This window comes from Anas acuta, chromosome 7 (assembly GCF_963932015.1).
Source record: "Anas acuta chromosome 7, bAnaAcu1.1, whole genome shotgun sequence".
Lineage (NCBI taxonomy): Eukaryota > Metazoa > Chordata > Aves > Anseriformes > Anatidae > Anas > Anas acuta.
The window spans coordinates 28,193,674-28,214,765 of record NC_088985.1 but is presented as its reverse complement, the minus strand read 5'-3'; the positions used below and the strand labels follow the sequence as shown (position 1 = coordinate 28,214,765).

Sequence of the window (21,092 nt, the reverse complement as noted above, 5' to 3'; positions counted from 1 at the left end):
CCATTCCCCATCTTCCACATGCTAGTCAAGAAACTCCTGACAGCTGCACTTCCCATCTTGTGCTTTGCTGTCATCATCACTTTGTGTGCAGGCATGTGCACGTGCGGGAGAGAAATCCAGACGAGTGACTTGAATCTTACACTAATTGGAGGCAGAGCAAAAGGCTCCATCACCACATGCAGCAGCCACTCCGCCAAGGACCGGTGGCCGTAGTGCAGCGGCAGAGTGCAGGTTCACAGCCTGAGAGCACCTGGGAGAGCCCCAAGCTGTGCTGTGACACACACACACACACTCACCCCTGGATTTAGCGATGCCGCACAGCTGTGCTTCTCCCTGCATGGTTCTGCCGTTGATCTGTGCCAGTTTCTCACTTTTATGGCAGACGGCCGTGCTCCCTAGGCAGGATTTAATCAACAAATGTTAAATTTTTTCCACTTTTGCCCTTATTCACTTCTCCAGACTCAACAGATCTTTTTCCCCTACACGCACAGGCTGGTGTTACAGCCTGTCTCCCTCTTGCCCGAAGACCTGCATCAGCAGCTGTACAGCTGGTGCTGGTGCTTTGCCAGGGTCAGAAGCTCTCCCACGTTGACCAGAAATTTTATCTGACAGTGATCTTGGGCAAGCAAGAGTCATCACCAACATAAATCACTGATTTTTAATAAAAAATAACTACCGAGTCCTACAGATGCTATCCATAATCCATTACCTCCGAAACATCCCTCTCCTTTATGACTCAGCATCTGGTAGCCAGCTGAATCCAAACTCCTATAGCATCACATTAAAGCTTTATCCAGCATGATTTCTTCACGTATTTCCTAGAACTGAACAAAACCACAAGAGCAGTTGAGTAAAAAATGCAATAATTCACAGTACCATAGCAACAATGATAAAATATGTGCTTCCTGCTTATTCATTTTGATTAAGAAAATTATTCACAAGGCATCAGATGTTTGGAAAGAAATCTATCTTGTGGTTTGTTAATCAGAGGAACAATATACTCAAGACTGCTGAGGGAAGTAGCTTTCAAGGCTGCAAGGCACTGCCAATTGTTTTCTACAGGAAGCTGATAAGACCCTACACATAGTTGTTGGCCCGACATTTGACACTACCTATCAGTTAATGTTCCCATTCAGAAAGGTGCTTAAGCATACACTTAGTTTTAAGCATGCAAACATTAAATCCAAGATGAGTACTTACACCCTTCAAGTTGAGTGCATTTGTAATACTTTTAATATTTTTAATTGCTTTGTGGAAACCCAGCTTAGATAAGTAACAATGTGCCTACAGGCTTAGCAGCTGAAGGAGGCTCAGTGTCTCTCCTCTCACCACCACCTCGTTGCTCCTTGTCCCACCCAGTCCACCCCTAGGACTGCTGATGTTCCCTCCTTCCTTAGGATCCTGCGTTCCCACCATTCACTTTTCAGCACTTTCTAAGGTCCTACCTTCCCACTCTGCAGTCTCCCCATAGCACTGTGTCCTTGGGCTCGCTCCCACACATGAGCACCATGCCACAGATTTTTTGCTGAGAAGTTTTACACTGAGTCCTTCTTTTTTCCCTACTCTCACACATTACACTGGTATTTTGACTGTATCATAAGCGCATACATATGATGTCCTCAAGGACTACAATGTCTCAGTTGAGGAAAGGCTGCATTTCAGCTGTCTGTGCATAGCTTATCAGTTTGGTGTTACTTTGGGGTTCCTGGTAAAGTCATCCCATAAACGTCAACTGTTAATAATTTCATATAAATTATTCTTTGTTTGCACACAAGTAAACAAATGTAACACACGAGATGTTCCTTCCGCACTAGCTGTTCATTTTAGTAGAACAACCAGCACAAAGTATTAAAGACAAGTATGGCTCTGTCCTACCACGTGGCTGGATCAGCATGAGGAAAATGCACATTTTAGGTGTGCTGTTTGCATTGCAAAACAAGACAGTTAAGGACAGGATGCAGTCATAGAGGCATGGTGAGCAGATCAAATCTTTCTTTTTCATCACTCAGGAGACTGAATAACTTAAGTTCTTCTTCCATCTTCTGGGAGATCCACTGGAACAGAGTATCATCAGAAGGACACGTGTTTTATAAATAAGCAATGGCAGACAGAAAGCAATTGAATTAGATCCCCAAAGCTTTACTAAGATAGATGATCCTTGAAAGTACAGCTAGGATATTAAATGTAGCGAGAGTATAATTCTTAATTTCTAGGCATCTGTGAGAATAGTTACCATCCTTCGGGGAGTATTGTAGTGACTGTAGCTGGTAGATCTCTAAATGAGACTATATTTCCTTTTGATATTGCATCATTAAGATAACTGATTCCTATACCCAGCCAAATGTTTCATATAACTCTTTCCTCCCTTTTCTTAATGTGTGCAATTGTGAAAGAGCAGCACTGGAGGGATTTAGTGGTTGTATCTCTTTATGAGTCTGAACTGTGACATGGAGGACTCGCTGAGTTTATTGATTTTAATTTCTTATATTCGGGATTTATCTTCTCAAATTTTATTTAATGGTTGAGAATACTTACAGTGTTGATATAGGAGGTTGGCTACCCAAGGGCAAATTTCAGATCCTCGTTTCTTCACCTGTGCATTTGTTTGTTTGCTTCTGGATACCAGCTGCCAGACTTTGATCCAGGCTTTGATCAAGAGTGGCCAAGGGGCGTACTCTGAGACAGCATTCCTCTCTGTCAGCCTCAATAGCCAGAGCTGAGAGTAGCAGGGCGCTTAAGTGGATTTCTATGCCTATCAGAGTGAGAGATCAGGCATTCCCTTTGAAGATCCTTTGCTACTGCAATCTAGATTCAGATCCCTGATTTGGTCTGAGGACCCTAAGCCACAAGGCACACAGCAGGGTCTCCTAGAGGGTGGAGGAGTTTGAGAGACTAGGATTGTTATCTGGGTGGCCGGGTATTTTCTTTGCTTTTTCCCAGGAAGACAACTGGAAAGGCTGCGAATGCAAAGGGTGAAAAAGTGTGGTGAGAAAATCCACTTTTCAGGCTGTTACATAAATACCAGCATCCCTCTTTTCAGTAGTGAAAAAAAGCTTATAGAGTTGTCAGACTAAACCAGACTCCGCATTTCTTGGGCTACTTCAGTGTAGTAGGGAGAGCTCAGCCAGGTTGATTCCCTTCCTGGAGCATTTAAGGACTAAGCTAATAAAGTACTTTATGGCGGTGAGTTCCTGTGGCACCATAGGGAAGATGAAGAGCTATGAAACAATAGATGGAGGGTATCTGTCATTCTTGGAAGAGGTGATTTCTCCTGCGGATGCAGCACTGAACTTTGGTGCCAGGAGGAGCAATCTCTGCCAATGATTTGTTGTTTCACCTTTCCCACTTAACTGCTCTGTTTCCCATGGCACTGTTTTTTATCTTCTTCAACTTCCTTAACACCTATAAGGCAAGTATTTGTGCCCTATTGTGTCTCTGCATTCCAGCATGCAGAGCTCCAGCCACAAGCTGGACGTTGCCATAAGCTTATGTATTGCTGCCAGGGAGAATTAATCACCACAGGTTGCCAGGGGTAATGAATGCTCATCGTGACTTTCACACTTGACTGTCTTGGTTCGGAAATACAGGGATTGATGTAAGCTTCTCTTTAAGGAGTAGTGCTCTCCTTCTGCCCTTCCTTGTTTCTTTTTGTCCTTCCATCCTCTCTTTCTCTCTCTTCTTTCCTCCAGTACTGACAAGCCTGGCAGTTTGTTACAGCTTTCTCCTTCTTCTATTTTGAGACAGAATCAACAGCAGCCAGCCGAAGGGCAGGGCTATGTCCGGTGCCCATTTCCAGTTCCCCCACCCACAGGCAGGACCAGTATGCCTTCATGCCCATTACGGGTGCTACAGTGGGCTCATTCATGGACTCATTTCTTTCTGCTGTGAGATTCCCTTGCCCGAGCACCCTGTTTTCCTTGGCGCAGGGCATAAGACAAGAAGGAATCTTTACATGGAAATCTCTCCAGCTATGGGAAACATTTCCCCTTACACATGTCCTCACAAGAGATCTACGACATCCGTAATTGCAGACAGCACTTGGAATGTGGTGACGTCTCCGCATTTCATGACCAAACACAGTCTTTGCCATTGCCCAAGGGTAGAGTAGACTCTAACAGCATTAACCTATGGTCCCTTATCTACTGCTTTCGTCACTGTCCGTTTGTATCTATTTGGAGAAAAGTTGTGCTGTCTGATACCAAGTTGCCTGGCAAACTAGTTTTGTTGTACGGGTGGCATTTCTGCCCTTCTCCTTTCCACTTATACTTCAGGCAGCAGTGACTCAGTTTTCTGCTCTGAGATTCTCACCTTGCTAACTCTTCCAGTCTTGGAGACTTCCCTAAAATCCACAGATGCCCATTGCAAGCTAACCTATAAGATGCTCAGCACTTCAGCTTTGCTTTCTTCCAAGGACCATTTAAATGAAGACAAGCCATCATTTCATCTGAAGACACAATAATGCACATGGAGACAGTTCCACAACGTTGCCTTCCAGCCCAGATGTCACACCTGAGAACCCTGTCACATTAAGCTTATTGTTAAAGGTGCCAGAATGTTCTCTTTGTACAGTAGCTTTGGATTAATCCTGCTGTTAACGAATACTGAAAACAACAACAGTGTATTTTAATTAAACAAAGCACAAGCAGTTCTCACTTAAAGTGGGAGGGGAAATGATAAGGGTGATTTCATCCCTCCATGTCTGATGCAGACTATGACAGATGGAGGAAGCACGGGGAATACTAATGAAACAGAAAAGGAAGAGACCAGTGCCTTCACTGCAGGGAACACTTGACCTCTCAGTTTTGTCCTTCACCCCAGGTAGCTCCCAGGCAGGTTCACGCTGCTCATTTGCTTTTGCAGCCATGATCTCAAACAGCTCTTCCCACAAACGGGTTGTGAGCTGTCTCTTGTCCAGCTCAGCACTTCTCCCACACACAGATTTCCTTGGACAAAACTGTTTTTGGTCTCCCTGCCCCCCAAAACAGTACTCCTATTTCTGTATCAGGCTGGGCATATTCATTGCCATTGGCCCTAACTACCACACCTGTATGCCCACAGTGAATAGCACCTGCTGATTAAACACAGGTGCAAAGTATCCTTTAGCTCTGAGGCTACAAAAAAATGTTATTACAAAACAAGAGCCTTTTTTTTTTTCCTTACTCTGTAGACTAATCCAGGCTGTTTCATTTGGTTTCTTCTCGAAAGTGTAACTCAGCTTGAGTTTTGGATGAACATAGACTGCACTCGCCAGATTAAGCTTTGTCTCTGCTGATCTGCTTCTAGAGGGGGTAAATTAGCCCTTTAGTAGCCCCACGGTAGCTTAACTAAACTGCTTACTGTGCTGACTAAATTCATTTACAGTTAGTTTGATAGCTCTCCATTACATCATGCAATATAGATATAATTCAAGACAATGGAGCATCATTAGCCTTTAATAATTGCACTTGAATCAGATCATAGGTGGGTTCATGGGCTGAGATCCAAGAGAACCAATTTCTTCCAAGTATCTCTGCGGAGAAGACAGCTGAATATGGGCAAAGGGACGTAATTCTGGGAGGGTTCTCAGAGGGCCTTCAGGCAGAAAGAAGGAAGAAGTTTGGTAGCAGAGAAGAGGAACAGCTGAGGGATGAACGAAGAGAAGAAAACAACTGTCAGGAACATTTCCACCGTCCAGAAGTCAGGCATCCTTCTAGTGTCAAGCCCCTGTCCCTTTCACCATGCTCTCAAGACACACTTGAAGGAAGGAGCTATAGATGTGCACCAAGACAGACATTTAACATTAACAGGGGTTAAATCCTGCAACAAGTCCAGGGTAGCCCAGAGGATGGAGCAGAGCAGGGCCGTACAGGGAAGACTTTTCCCTGCACAGACCAGCAGCCATGCGGCAGGTATATTTAAAACACTGTGCAACAACAAATAATTGCTTAAAGAAAATAAACCAGCTCTGGGAGATACAAATCTAAGGAAAAACAAATAACCCATTGGTGCCCAACCTGACACACAGTCAGTCCCCTGCCATCAGTGCACATAAAAACAATTCCTTTATTTGTCCATGGTTTTGCCCTCCCCAACATTAGAGCTGTGCATTTCATGCACTTTCCAAGCAGCCTGCAGCCCAGCCCCGCGTGGTGCTGGGAAGGAAACGTTCAGTCCTGCATCCATCTGCAGTGATAAAACACTCTCTCTAGACAGAGGAGGCAAAAGTCATGAGCTTCGTTTTGCAAGTACCTACACTTGTCAAAAGGAGATCCAGGACAGAATGGTTCATGAGATGAGATAAAACCAGATATGAGAATTAGTCCCCACTAATGAGTTAAAAGGAGGTTTCCTACTCACCTATGGAAATAAAACCAGGAACGAAATCAACTCATGAATTCAGCTTAAAACAAAACACTTTTTTGTCCTGATGTAGTAAATTTTCTACCAGGTTAGTGAGTTAAATCAGCATAAAAAGGGCCCTACAGGCGGCAGACATTGCACAGATAACTGGTAAGTGCTTAACAGTTGGATTGGAGAGGATGGAGGATTAGTGAGCAGTAGTCAACAAGGAGATGATTTTACCTCATCTTATGGCACCCTCAGCCTGTAAATCTGGTGAGACTGGGACAATACTTCAGCACTTCTTGATCTGAACCTACAGACATAGAAAACAGACTTTATAACACACCCAGAACAAAATATAATCTATGATCTATAAAATACAGTCTCTACATATTGGAGTATAATATAATCAATATAATATATTGGTTATATACACGTGAGTGTGAAAAGTGGTGATCAAAGGTATCTACAGGAGCACCTGGTTTCTACAGGACTCTCCCTGTGGGCTGCACGTAGCTTCTCCCACGAGCAGCCTGTGTAACACCAACCCCTGGTGGGTTGCCTCTAGCTGAAGCACAAACTACCACCATTTGCTGCTGCTTTGGTTAGAGCCAAGCCTGCTGGAAACAGAGCCCCTCCAGCCTTCAGAGCACTCCATGAGGGTTCCTGTCCTTTCTGGGACACTCAGCACCTGGCTGAGCCTGGTGTGTGCAGGAGATGGACTGCCAGAACCCTCTGGAAGCACCCTCCGATATACCTCAAAGTTGCATGGGGAAGGAAGGTCTGGCTCTTCTACACCTGCTCTGCATGCTCAGGGCAGTGCTGGGCTGGCCCATGGTGAATGACACGGCCACATGGCTGGTCACATCTGAAACCCAGCCAGCAGCTTCTGCAGTGCCATTAGCCCTGCTAATTAGCAAGTGAGTCACAGCCTTGGCTGTGGCTTTCCCCTCTTTCAGAGAACCTTAGCATGGACATTTCACACTTGCTGATGGCATGCTTTGAGATTTTCTCCCTTTCTCACATTTTTTTTTCTTTTAACTAAACAGCAAACCATATGGTGCAGCGTTGTCTGATTAGCTAACAGCTTCCTGATGCCTGTGGAAATTACTGTATCCAAAGAAAGCTTTCAGAGCAGGTATTTGCACCGCCTTTACCTGATCAATTCCTGCCTTCAGGATTTTATTTCTGCCAGATTACAAGGATCACTTTACATTAAATCCACTCTATCTTCTGGGTACACAACAGTAAGGGAAGCATGGGCTGTGCTGTGTTCTCTTTAACTTTTATTATAGATTAAAAGAAGATTGATACTAATGACTCTGCTTAAAATGCTGTGGTGCAGCAAGAGGACTTTCAGTTCCCTTAAGATAACATACTTAGGGCTACTGCTGTTGTCTCCTGCATTTGCTGTTTTTCTTGTATTTTTTCCCTTCCGTAATATTTCTTTCTGAAGAACTCTGCTGGGTACCAGCCCTGAGCCTGCAGACTGATGTCTGCGGACCAGCTCTCCCCCACTGGCTACTCAGAAAACGTCCCCTCGGAAGGGCACTGCCGATGGGTGCAGTTCCTAGAAAGAGTGTGAGCTGCTTCCTCTGGGTCCAGGACTGGGTCCCGACCCTGCCAGCAGAGCCAGGCTTGGGCAGAGATACACAGGCTATTCCACACAGGCAGGGACATCAAACCAAGCCCTCTTCCAGGTAAAAAATGATAAAGAACAAGGAATGAAAAATCCTCTCTCAAATATAGTAATGAATATTTGTGCACAATCTTATACCATGCCGAAATAATACAATATATAGTCTTATACTGCATGATAAGTAGGATATTTCAATGTGCTTTCAGTGTCCAGAAATAAAACTTCAACAGAAGTAGAACCATTTTATAGTACCTTTCAACAAGTCACACTCTTGCCCTTACAATATCCCTCACACCTACTGTCCTAGGACCCAACCAAAAAGGATGGTGACTTTACTCTGAGCCTGCTTCTCAATACTTTCTCATACCGAAATTTGTAAGCTTCTGTACAACTTTAAAACACTAATAAAAATTCAAAAGTCTCATAAGCACAGCCATTATTGCTTGGCTGCTTGCCATTTTAGACAGAAAGTTGCTCAGGAGGGAAGACTTAAGCATTGCAATCACGCTAGTAGGAGATATTTGTCCAAGGTGTACACCTCCCTAAGTCAGGAATAAATCTAATCTTTAGGAAGAAGAACTTGACAGTCCTAGCAGCCAGTGGCTGGGAGCTCCCAAGGACTTATTGCTGACCTAATTCTTCTCCTGTTTGTATCAGTGGCATTTCTAAAATACCATGCTCCTCACAGATTGGAAAATGGAAAGTTCCTGGCTTGGATTCATTTCAGAAGCTGTTCAAATATCTGATGTCAGAAAACATTCAAATTCTCGTGAAAAGCAAAAAAAAAAACATTTTTAACTGATGTAAAAAAAATATATATATATCATATATATATTTATCTAAATATATATATATATTTATTTTTAAATGGAAAAGTCCTGGAGATATAGTAGCTTCCAAGCCAGTTACTGCCAATAAAGTGAATGTTGTTGACTGCAGAGTATCCAGGATATGTTATTTTATTTGCTGATATTAAAGAAAAAAATCCAACAAATTGGGAGCATGGTGCAGAGAGAAACTTCCTGGGTCATAAAGTCCAGACTTCTAGTATCCCAGGCACCACATAATTGACTCCTTTTCATCTGAGTTATCTCCGGTCTTCTAGATGGATGCCAAAAAAAATATAAAACAGGAGAAGCAAAGAGAAAATAAAAAATTACATGTTTTTTTTCTGTATCATAAACAAAACCACATTAGCAGTAGGAGCAGCTGTAAACATAGTAATCTGCAAGGCTCCAGCAGATAAGGCAAAGACTAAAGTGTCGTGAAGGATCTGATTAATTTTTAAACAAATGCGTTGTAGTCTTATTACACCTATATTACAGGAGCAGCTGAAGGTCCCTGGGAGAGAGGCACTGAAGGAGAGGGCTGCAGGCTGGGGACTGTTTGATGCCTCATTCCTGCCGTGCTTGAGGTTTTCTTCCACTCCTGCCTAATAGGATGCAAACATCCCTCACTCACAGAGCAGTGATCTTGGGTTCAGCCCATGGTGACAATAATCTAGATTATTTGTAATGAAGCCAGAGTTACAGTAACACAAATGGTAACACAGCTGTGTCCTGCAGGTTACGGTGTCTGGCAGAAGAGGTACAGAGCTAATAACTTACTGGTTTTATTAAGTGGGTTAACATCTATTTTCCATCCATTTAACATCCATCAGCACCCATTGTCACCTTCTTGGCATCAGTGCCAAATATTAGGACCATGTTTCCTTTCAGTCTTCTTGTGACGATCAGTGTTTAACTGGTCTATGTGAACTGAGATCTGTAGGGTCAGCTCTACTTGGGCAGAGGTGGAACTTAAAGTCTGGTCTCTCTTGATGAAGAGCTGTTGGGTTTGGGAAGATAAGTCTTGTAGCCTACAGCAGAAGGTTCAAAGCTCCAAAACCAATAAAGTTTCCAAACTAGAGAAGGTGATAGATGGTGGGTTTTACAATAGATTCTTTTGTCCATTTTCCAACAGATTGGGATACTCCTCCAGGAATATCCCCAGACTGGTTGCCCTGACTCTCCATATAAACTGAACGAAACCCAAATAGGTGATGAGGTATTTATAAACTTCTGAAATATGGAGCTTAAATATGTCATGAGCTGACGTTCACCACTAATAGCCAGATCATATCGTTATTCAAAAGTCCCAAGAAGAATCTCTCAAAGATGGCCTCTGGATTTTTCTGTGAGCACACTGCTCAATAGCAACGAAAAAGCACAGAAGCAAGCAGCTAGTCACAAGCAGGTGATCAGTCCCACCCGAGCTCAAGACCTCCCCTCCTCACCAACAGCTGCAGTCACCAGTGTCTTGAATAATGGCCTTAATTTCCTAAAGAGACCTGCTAATGATAGTACCAGCCTCCGCACCTGATAATAGGGATTTGTCTTGGATTTTGTTTGACATGTTTAGAAGGAACGGATGAAAAGGCTGATGAGGATATTCATAACCTTGATCTCTTCACCAGGGGAAGGAGAAGTTCACAGAAAGCTTTCTGCCTTACAAAGCCTTTCCAGACCTATTCTCTGGACAAAAGAAAAGAAATGTTTTAATATGCAGTATTCTTAAACAGGCATTTGCCTGAAAGTGACTGAGCTTTTGAAACCATTGTTTAATTGTAGCCTAATAGATAAAACATTGCTTTGGACTTTATGAAAACTAGAGACCAGTGTCTCTGCTGACAAATACATATATATATACACATATAGATGGACTATTTTGGCAAGTAGAGTCATCATCACTTTTTCTAATCCAAATATTCTGAAGCAGGCACATAGATTACGGTAGAAAAACAGGGAAGGTCTCTGATCTCTCTGTTCTTTAACCTGAGCTTAGCTGCATCCTCCACACTGTCTGTGCACTGCTTGGGGCTCTTGATGAGAATTCAGTTCCAGAAGTTGTTCCTGTTCAGCTGGTGGGTCCATGTAGGAGCTGGCATTGTCTCCTTTCCAGCCCACAGGGAAGATGAGAATCAGCCCCATTGTCTTTTACAGGAAGCGAAGGGAAAGGAGAAGCAGTAGCAAACCGTATGAGGCAGAGGGAATTGATTGCAACCAGCCAGATATAATTACATTGTGGAGGACATTTAATATTTCATCTTGATCTTTACTGTATCAGGAGAGTAAAGAAAATCACAATATGAGGGAGAGAGAGGCTGCAACTGCTCTTGATTTGAATTGTAAATTCCCACAAGCAAAACCATGAGTTACTTTCAGGCAATCTGCACTGAATATATCTGACCCAGATTGCAGGGAGAACCAGAGAGCAACTCCACCTGCTTGGAGACAACAGTGGCACTAAGCCATCATGGCAGGTCCCCAGCACAGCAGGTATTTAATCCAATCACACTAATGAATTTCTCTCCTCCCTTCACTCCTGGGTAGCTACAGACATGCTGGCACAGGGCTCTTTGGTTAACCACTGCAAGAAGGAAAGAGCTTTACATCCCACAATCCTAAATGGCTCTGTCCTCAAAGCCAGACCTTTTAAAAAAAAAAAAAAACAGCATACATTTTGGTAATGACTGGTGTAATTAGTGTACACACACATACACACGTGTGAAGAGACAGTTAATGTTGAAAACAAACTTTACAGTGTTGAAAGGAAATGGTGGTCCAGAGGCTCTGGGCCAAGGTCAAACAGAAAGACAAGAGGTGGACTAGAAACAAGGATGCCTGATATTCATATATACACACACACGGAATGACCATCCCACGCAAATCCTCCAAGAAAACATACCAAATCCCAGTTAAATCCTCTCAAACTCCACTGCTTGCTACTCCTGGTGTCTGCTGCCCCCAAAAATGAGCTACACATTTGTTGTGGTGAGAGAAAACCCAGCAGCATCAGCTACCAGGCACCTCAAGAGTGGAAGGGAGGACAAGGCATTGCTGAGCATCCCTGCAACCAAAACATCCCCTTATGACTCTGACTGGCCCAACACGTCTCTGGCGGTTCTGACACCCACCACTGAAATGCAGCTCCCTGAGGTGGATCAGGGCCGGCTCAACCCAGAACTCACAGCAAGGAGAGAAAAGTTGCCCCAACAGCTCCGTGTGTTTGTCCTCCCGCAGCCTCAAGCTGCCAAACACATCTCGGTTTGCCATGATCACTTCCACACTCACTCAGACGACTGTGATCCAGCTCCACATATTAATTATCATCAGAGAGGAGGAAGATCCGCTTATTGCTCCAGATGATTAATCAGCTAGTCAGGCATAACACCACCCATGCTATTGTAATTGCAGTCAAATAACAGCGCTACAACATGCTGCAATCATAAGCATCATCAAACACCAGAGGAGTCTGGTGATACAAGCAAGTTGGTCTCTTCACAGTCCACACAGGATGATCTACGATCTGGAACAAGTTGTTAAAGACCGCTCATGAGGTGCAGCCTGCTCACCCGAGGTGAGGTGAGGGTCTGTTTCCCTCCCTCTGTTCAGAGGACAGACAGGGAGAGGAGGGATGGACTCATCCGTGCTCAGCACATCCGTGACCTCCTCTTGCAATCAACCACTGCACTGGGCTGCAGCAACAATCTGGAGAGAAAGATTTCTTGGCTGATGGCTCTCTTAAAATACACCTCACTACCACTTTTATCACCTGCTCTGGTTTCAGAGCAGTAAAGGCAGAGAATTTAACAGAATTTACCTTCTTTGCAGTTCCTCCTAGCCAGTTGAACCTGTACCCCAAAGCTTAGGCAACCCTCTCCAGTTCCCTGGCCAGTAATTCTCCATGCACTGGCCCTGGTTTCTCACTGAACTTGTCACTTAGCTTACCTCAGTGCAAGGTCTCTGCTAAACTTGCTGTTAGCCTTACTCAGAACTCAGACCAAGCACTGCAGAGGTGAGCCTTTACTCCCCGGTCCTACTCCCCAGAAGCCACAATGTGCTTTTCTCCTTGTTCTCCATTTCATAGAGGAGCAATTTTCTCCTCCAACTTCCTAAACTAGCAACTTCTGTCAAGGGCTTGGAGGACTGGAGCCTGAAGCTGGGCTACAGCAAGGAGCAATTTTCACTACCTATAAATTCACGATTAACCAAACAGATATTTACGGTGGAAGGCAGGTGAGAATGCTCCCAGGCTGGGAGCTGATAGTGCTGCCCCCAAGGCCTTGCACACAGGTAGGGAAAGGTACTGTCTGCCCAACAGCCCTCTCAGCTCCCAAAGCTGCTTTAAAACACCTCGTGCACTTGCAGGAAGATCTTAAACCCACTCTAAGTTTGAGTCAAGCCTTTGAGACCAACCTCACCACTTGAGACAGACTATACAAAGATTACATAGCTCTTAGCCTCGTAGCACTGAATCCCACATCCTAGCACTGAAGCCAAAAATGAAGTAGCCGGAGCCCAGAAGAAAGGATATAATGTAGAAGCAGCATGAGAACTTACAGTCATTAAACCAGCTGTAAAAAATGTGTTTTGCTGGGGGGTTGTTTTTTTTTTTTTTTCCCCAGTGCCCATTTTGCCCAGCGCTGGTGGTGTTCACTTGTGGAGTAGCTCTTTTGGCAGCCTGCGGGAAGCTGATCGGTCTTCTCAGTGGGGCAGTTTTAGTTCAGAAGGGATAATTTAAGACAAAGGCTATCAACCTGTTGTCCATCTTAGGAAAAGTGGCTAAGCCCGCTCGGGGGCTGCCTTCCAGTGGAATGAGCAGCTGCTTGACACAGGGATCTTTTCTCAGCTAAGTAATGAGCTGTATTGATTTCCCTCAAAAAGAAAATTGGACTTTTACAAACAACGCAACAAGCTGCTTGAGTCAGGATGTTGCTGAAGTGATCTTGTGACCACCGCAGGCTCTTTGCTTGTCGTGAAAGAGAAGAGGAAAAAAAAAAGTCAACCATTTATTCTGCAAATTTACTTCACCAGTAAAAAAAAAAAAAAAAAGAAAGAAAAAAAAAACTCTCCCTTCTGATATATTGGGCTAGTACCAGACCAGCACGCCCTGCAGGGATGGTGAACATTCATCCATTTGGAAAACAGCTCCAGGAACAACCCGTGCACTTGTTCTTGTGTGCCAAGTCCCTAAGTCTGCAGCAAGAGCCCACATCTCTCTCCTCATGCTCTCTCCGTGGGGATAATATGAATGCTCTCACCGCCGGCCAGATGCCTCTCTGTTGAGGAGCTCTGAGATACATCCTCCAGGCTACCTGGTAGCTCATCCCTGTCAGCCTGGGCAAAACAACTCCAAGGGCAGAGCCCCTGGAAATGTTTCTCTCAGTCCCACATGTTTCAGAGCAGCTGAGGAAGGATGCAGGTCCTGCGCAGCCCCCACCCTGCTCTGCAAGCACGGGGAGCCTGCAGGAGCCAGGATTAACACCTTGCTTGGCAAGGATGGGTCAACAGCAAGTTTCCACCCTCTAGACAAAAGGGATCACTGCAGAACATCTGAAAGAAGAAATCTAACCATGCTGTGACTGACTGCTGCTCTCACATGCTCAGGCTGTCCCCAGAAACCCAGCCCCAGCAAGGTTTGTGCTGTGCCCCAGCCCCCTGGGGCTGCCACCTCCCCATGGCAGCAGCGTCAGTGCCACATCCAAATCCCAGCTACGCACTTGAAATCCCCCTGGGAGCCCCACCAGCACCATGGCAGGCAGGACAGTGGTGGGGGTGTTCCCTTGATGTACCACTCCCAAGGCTTCGCTGCGCCCCAAAAGGCAGCAGGACACCCATGCTACCTCCAGCTCTGGCAAAGCAAGAGCACCCCAGACCTTGCACTCAGCTGGGACAGGGAAATACCTCAGGGTAAGACTGTCAAGTGCCACAGCACCCAATTGCTCTCGGCAGCTTGATTCAGAGATCAAAAGATGCCTGTCTGTATTCCAAATGAGATCCCTGGACTCTGCAATTAAGCACTTTGGGACACTAATTTCTCTGATCAGATGCAGGCACCCATAGAAATGTACCAGGCTAACGCCCTAGCCAGCATTTGCAGAATTAGGAAGCTGAAGGGAATAGCAGTGAGCTCAGCAGGGACAAGAAGTGTTAATTTTGTGTTGGTAAATGGGAATTACAAGAAATGGAAAATAAATAAAAATGCAAATTCAAAGTAATAAAAAAGCACAATTAAAGGAAACAGCCAGCATACTTTCCTGTATCAGAAAGAAATGCAATTATAATCACAGAATAGGCTTTTCTAATATTTTTCATATCAGTAATTTTTGTGTTTTATTTAGTGCATTATAAAATTTGGAGAAATATTACAATCTCTCCAGTAAGTCAATGTTTCATTATTTAAAGATATGAGGGGAAGAGAGATTTATAAAAACTCCAGCCCACAAAACAAGATTATGATTTCCTTCCTAACTGGAAAGATAGTGCCAAGAAGCGCTGAACTCACCAGCAACAGGAACCATCAGCAAAATGCTCACACCAAACACATGGACACAGCATAAGCAGCTAAACCCAACCTGGGTTTAAAGGAAATAGATTTGGTGATGAGTGTAAGGATGAGGGGCACCTGGGCACCCAAGGTTACCCAGCTGACCCCAGTACTTCAGCCTGTGACGAAGCAGCACTGACTGAGAGCAGGTGCACCCTGCTCTCTTTAATTTGGGGCTGGGATGCAAAATCAGCAGTGGTTGTGCAAAGGCCAGCATCGTTGTGATGTGCTCAGCTCCAGCAGTCTGCATGACCCGGCTCAGACACGGTGTGTTTTGCCCAGGAACCAGCAGTAATTTGCTGTGGTCACCCCCTTAATGGCTGAGCAGCACTTAGGAAGGGAAGGGCTGAGAGGTGATCACCAGCTCAGGGTAAGGCATAACAATCCCAGTTTCCAAAGCCCCTCTTCCTTTTAATATCGACTGTGATGGTTTAATGATGAATGTTCACACAACATCCGACCTCCTTCCTAAAAATGAAATAGAAAAAAAAGAAAAATTAAAAGAAGAAACATCTCTCCTTTCACCTTCCTCTCATTCCTTTAATAATTTTGCAAAATTAAGCCAAATGTGCTGATTATTTTCCACGTGCGTTAATCATAGCCCAATCACGTTAGCGAAGGAAAATGCAGAGCCTGCTGTTTCCTCTCAGCACCCTCCTCTCACCCTGCACTCAGAATAGTCTCAGCCTGGAGGGCATCCTGCCGGTGCAATTAGCAGTGTGAAATGGGGAAGGGGAGGAGATGGGAAGGTGGAGGAAAAAGAACTTTTCTTAAAACTTAGGCACGGCTTTGGGCTTAGCAGAGCAAGCAAGCAAACCCTAAGAACATCCTGTAGCTGAGAGCTTTTTTCTCAGCTCATAAGTCCAAGCAGGTGCGTGAGCAACTGCTGTCATCTTCTGCACTCTTACTGTAGTCCCTGTCCAGAACTGCATGCCAAACTTGCATATCCAAACACTAGGTGCATGAGAAATGCACCTGCCAAGCTTTGCTCTTTTTCAGATGTTGTTGTGCTTATTTAAATAGTCTGTAAAGGTTTAATATATTATAAAAAGCTGCAAATGATCAGCCTCTCGTGGTAAATTGGGATGGAGCCCACCAGGAAAGCAGGTTATTCCTTCCTTGACAGGGTTTCTCCCTGCCAGTTTGGCAGCTCTGCAGAACCAGCATCCCCCAGCAAGCTGGCCAGAAGGTTCCTTCACCACCAGCCAAGAGAAAGTGACTGCTCCAAGTGATTCAACTCGCTTCGTGCCAGCGTCTGAGGCTGAACCCCTCCAGCCCTGGACTGGCTGGTCACGTCACTAAAGAGGTTCCTTGTGGGAAGCCGTGGGAGAGCATCACCAGCTTGGACTGGATGCTGGAGACAAAGTGAAATTGCACGTGTCTCATTTAGCGCTCTGTCACATTTCAGGCTTGATTTGGCCATCACCACAGGGAGGCAGCTTGTGCTTCCACGCAAAGAATGAAACACAAACCTTGAGCCTACAAACTCCTCCAAAGCGCTGCCCTGCAAACTCTCCTCCCCAGCAGCTGCTGCATCAACCAGGAATGGTTCTGCCAAGAAGATTAAAAAAAAAGAAAAAGAAAACAGATATGAAGTGGCCATAACCTGGTGGGAAGGATTTGGTGACAAGGCCAGGAAGCAAGCAGTTAGTGCAGGGTTATTTCCAGATGCACTGTGGTCATGCCATACATTAAAAAGCTGTGACGTGCATAAAGATGAGCAAACGTTCGCCTCCAAAATCAGCTGCTTTGTGCATAGATATAGCCACTGTAGATAAACCCACTCTCAGGAGTGGGTTTCCAGTCCTTGCCTTTGCAGAACAGGGCTAGACACTGGGGATCCAGAAGAGGGGAAACCTAGAGCTCAAATAAAAAGCCATCAAAGGCTCCTGATGCACCTGAGCATCCAGAAACACACACACATTTCACATGCCAGGGCAAAAAGGTTGAGGTGTCACTGAATGTCTGAGAAAAAACGTGGACACAACTTCTGTGTTCTTCCTAGGCAAATGCAAAAGTCTCTCCTCGTGCTGATGATGTCTGAGAAAGACAAAAACAGGGCCTCCCAGGTGCTTTTGATGAAGGATGTTCCTCTTCCTCCAGCCTGGAAATCCAGATTCTCATAAGAATCAGGCCAGCATTAGGTAAGCAACATGGCCTGAAAGCTCAGGCTTGCAATTGTTTTGTTCTCTGGGAATACAGAGACACACAGCAATCTGCTGTGACAGCAGGTGGTTTGAAGAGTATTTACTGAAAGATGGATTTTCCTCCCCACCATGCCCCAAGCAACACAGTTGGGCAAAACAAAGTGATCACAAAAATTACACATAGTGACAGAAGCAAAACATGTCACCAGAAAAATGCCTTCTGGTGCTGTTTTGTTGTTTTTGTGCGGGGCATCCCAGCTGGGTTCTGAGAAGCTCCCAGCACTCCCTTTGGTTATTTATCTGTTTTAAACAGCTTGAAGAAATATCACAGCTTTCTTCCTATGATAGTGATGTGGCGTGTTCCTGAAAGGACTCTTCAGAAATGAGGATTTCTCTTGATGTCCAGCTCACAGGATATGGCATGTTCCAGCTCACGGTGTCTATTTAAGTCCCGTGAAGGTTAATATGTTCCTGGGCAAGTCAGCTAGGAGACCACACTGCCAGTCAATGGCACAGAGGGTGCTCTGAGCTGCCAAGGTGAAGAGCTTGCCTTGCTCACCTCCCTCAACCCAAGGGACTCAATGGACTTGACCGCCTGGCCCTCCCCGTGCCACCTTACCTCTCCCTTGCTCTTTTGCCATCATACCAAAGGATTTATGAAGTTGTCTAATGAAGGTGAGACCCCTACAAAACCCCTCGGGACGTGCAGCTGATACCCACTGACCTCCTCTTAGATCACACATTGCTGACTGCTGACGCGATCCAGACCTCTTGGTCCCCCCATGACATTGCCTGCACTTCCCCGCAGCCAGAGGCAGATGAACTGAATCTCACCAGGCAGGTCCAAGACAGATTTTCCCCTGTGGAGCCGTACTGTGCTGCAGACAAGTCCTTTGGGGAAGCCCCCGGTGCCACACGATGTGCGAACTCTTCAGGCCAGTGGCCTCAGCACCCTCTTGTCGCCGTGCTCTGGTGGTAAAGGCAGCAGGCAGGACTTGCCCTGATACACATCGAGAAGATGAGGTGAAACCATCAGACCGGGGTGGAAAAGCATGCAATCTGTCTATTTTCAAACAAAACACACGCTCATCAGCTCCAAAGGAAAAAAAAAAAATCCCCTGTAAGATCTTAGGAGGAGGCCCAGAGGACTTTGTGATCACTGCTTGGAAAGGGCAAAGCTGGAGCAGAGATTAATATTATATTAGTGAGAGGTTTAGATGGAAAACACTCCAAGACTACTTGCATGCTGTCTGAGTTACTACCAAGGAGTACCCTGCAGGTTTTCAATCATTCTCAGGGCTCTGGCACCAGCATCTCTGTTTACAACCTGGATTCGCTCTGAACACAGCGTTCACAGAAGCTGTTGGAGCTGCTGGCTTCAGAAAGAAACTGCTTGGGAAGCTGAGGCAAAGAAACACGTGAAAAGGAGGGAAAAGCCACCTCGTTGCTTCTGGAAGGCTCAGAAACTGCACGCCGGAGAGGGGAGGATGGCGAAAAATTAGCTTAAGGGGTTGAACAGAAAGATGGCTCTGATCCGGCCTCTCTTGCAAGGATCTTTCCTTCTTCTCCTTCTGTGATGTCACTCCTGCTTTAACAAATAATAATAATAACTTTAAAAATATTAACAGCATGCAACTCCTTTCCTTAGAAACCCTTGCACTCTCCCAAGATGGCTGCCAGCAATTCGGCTGATGAACCTGCAATTCAGCTGCCCCTGGGCGAACCCTGCCCACCTGCGTTTCTCCCCGAAGCTGACAGCTTTGGGTTGTGCCCACCCATGCCCCTGGGTGCCTGCCTGCAAGCACATCCCCTGCCACGGCGAGAGGTTGCCTTCCCGTCTCCTCTGAAGTGGCAGGCTGTGTTAGGCTGCTCGGAATCACATTTGGTTCTCATTTTCTAGCAGACATCCAAGATAATATTTTTAGAAGAAGCTATACTGGTATTTGCAAAAAATAGCCTTCTTTGCTTTTATCCCAAATGGGGTCTTTTCCAAGTTTCTTTTCCTACTTTAGTCATATTTTTAAAGCTGTTTGCATTAGACAATCCGACCCTGGAAGAGCATTAATCAGACTCTCCGTGGGCTCCAGTTGCATGTGTGTCAGATGGCAAAAATACAATCAGCTCAGCCGTAACCTAATTTTCTTACCGAGTGGATGAAGCCCCAAGCCGAGGGCCATATAAGGCTGATGGCGAGATCAGCCAGCGGCCGCGTGGTGCCACGGACAGCCCTGCACCAAGAGGAGCCCCTTCCCGAGGCCTTCCCACCACAGCGGGTACCTGTCCCTTGCACCGCGGCCCATCCTCGTGCAGCATTTTGGATGGGAAGGGGAGCCACCGGCAGGACTCTGGTATCTTTGGGGCACTCAGCAATCTGCCTGGGGAGCCGTTTTCTCTGCTTGGCTACAAAGACAGGTTTGGTGTGTTGTTGGTTGTTTTGTTTTTTTAAAAGAAGATTCCTGGGAAAAGGGCCTGGGTTAAGGAGGTGCTGCAGCAGCATCCAGTGGCAAGGCGAGCTGGGGGGGCTTGTGTCTGCACTGAGCCTTGGCCAGCCTCCATCCACAGGAACAGGAGAGCAGAAGGCAGGGAGCCACGGGGCTGGGCTCCTTCTCCATGCATCTGCAGGTGCCCACACATGTCCTGCAGTGTGGGGAGGCCCACAGGTTCATCACTGTTCTGGGCCACGCTGCAAGCACTGGGGATGCCCCTGCCCCAAGCAAGGACCATTTCCGTGGGCCCCATGTCGGGGTTCCCTTCCCCACCACGGCAGATGCAGATGTGGATCGTGCTAGGATGTTGGGCATGGTTTTAAAGTAAGCCTAGTGTACCCAAACCCAGGAACATATCAACTAGATTCTGCCGTAGGATGGGAGAGTGGGAAAAGAAGGGAGCAACTCCTTCCATAGAGGGCCAAACACCAGCACTGAAAGCCTGGGCAGTGAAGGGAACATACCCCTGCTCATCCCCTTCCAGCACCCTGGGCTGTCTGCTCGGGGGCACCAGCTCCCCTGGGCACAGGACAAGCTGCTCTGAGGTCCCCAGTGAGGGAGGTGGCCCCTGTGCAGGTGTCAAGGCCAGAAGTAGAAGTGCCAGGAGAGCAGAGCTTATGCCCTTGGGGCTCAGGATCTGCATCTCAGACAGATCGGTTTTATGCCACCAAAATTCCCTCCACATGGATATAGGCTCAAAAAAACTCAGGCTGAGGAGGAGTTTGGGAATAATCTAATCCAGCCTCTTGCCCCAGCAGACCAGCTCTAAATTTTGCCATCTGACCTTCTGCGAAATGGGAAGTGTGGGAACTGGGCTTGAAGATCAGAGACTTCAACAGGGCTTTATCAATTTACTCCTGCTGGGGACGGGCCCCAGCTATTCAAAGTCCCCTTAAGAGCTCAGACAGCTCCCACAAGCTAAGCACATCCCATTCCGGCTATTCCTTCTGTGCCCTTTTCACACCAACCCGTGCAGATCACCCGCTATGGCACGTAAAGGGACATTTCCATCTGAGGGGAGACAATGAGACCTCACAGACCTGCTCCTACCCCCGTGTCAGCCACATTGTGGTGGCACAACCCTGAGCGTGGTGCCAAGCACAGTCAGACACTACCCAGCAAAAGAGGGAG

General features: G+C 46.0%; 2 long non-coding RNA genes across 2 annotated transcripts; one reads left to right on the top strand and one right to left on the bottom strand.

Annotated features, from left to right (window-relative positions):
- Nucleotides 1–1,619: 1,619 nt before the first annotated feature.
- LOC137859454 (uncharacterized) lies at nucleotides 1,620–15,460 on the bottom strand. The gene is made up of 3 exons (XR_011098284.1): nucleotides 15,287–15,460; nucleotides 6,562–6,634; nucleotides 1,620–4,518 (listed from the first exon to the last, which is right to left on the bottom strand). It is a non-coding gene; the product is annotated as an uncharacterized lncRNA (long non-coding RNA).
- Nucleotides 15,432–16,913, top strand: LOC137859455 (uncharacterized). The gene is made up of 2 exons (XR_011098286.1): nucleotides 15,432–15,698; nucleotides 16,455–16,913. It is a non-coding gene; the product is annotated as an uncharacterized lncRNA (long non-coding RNA).
- Nucleotides 16,914–21,092: the final 4,179 nt, after the last annotated feature.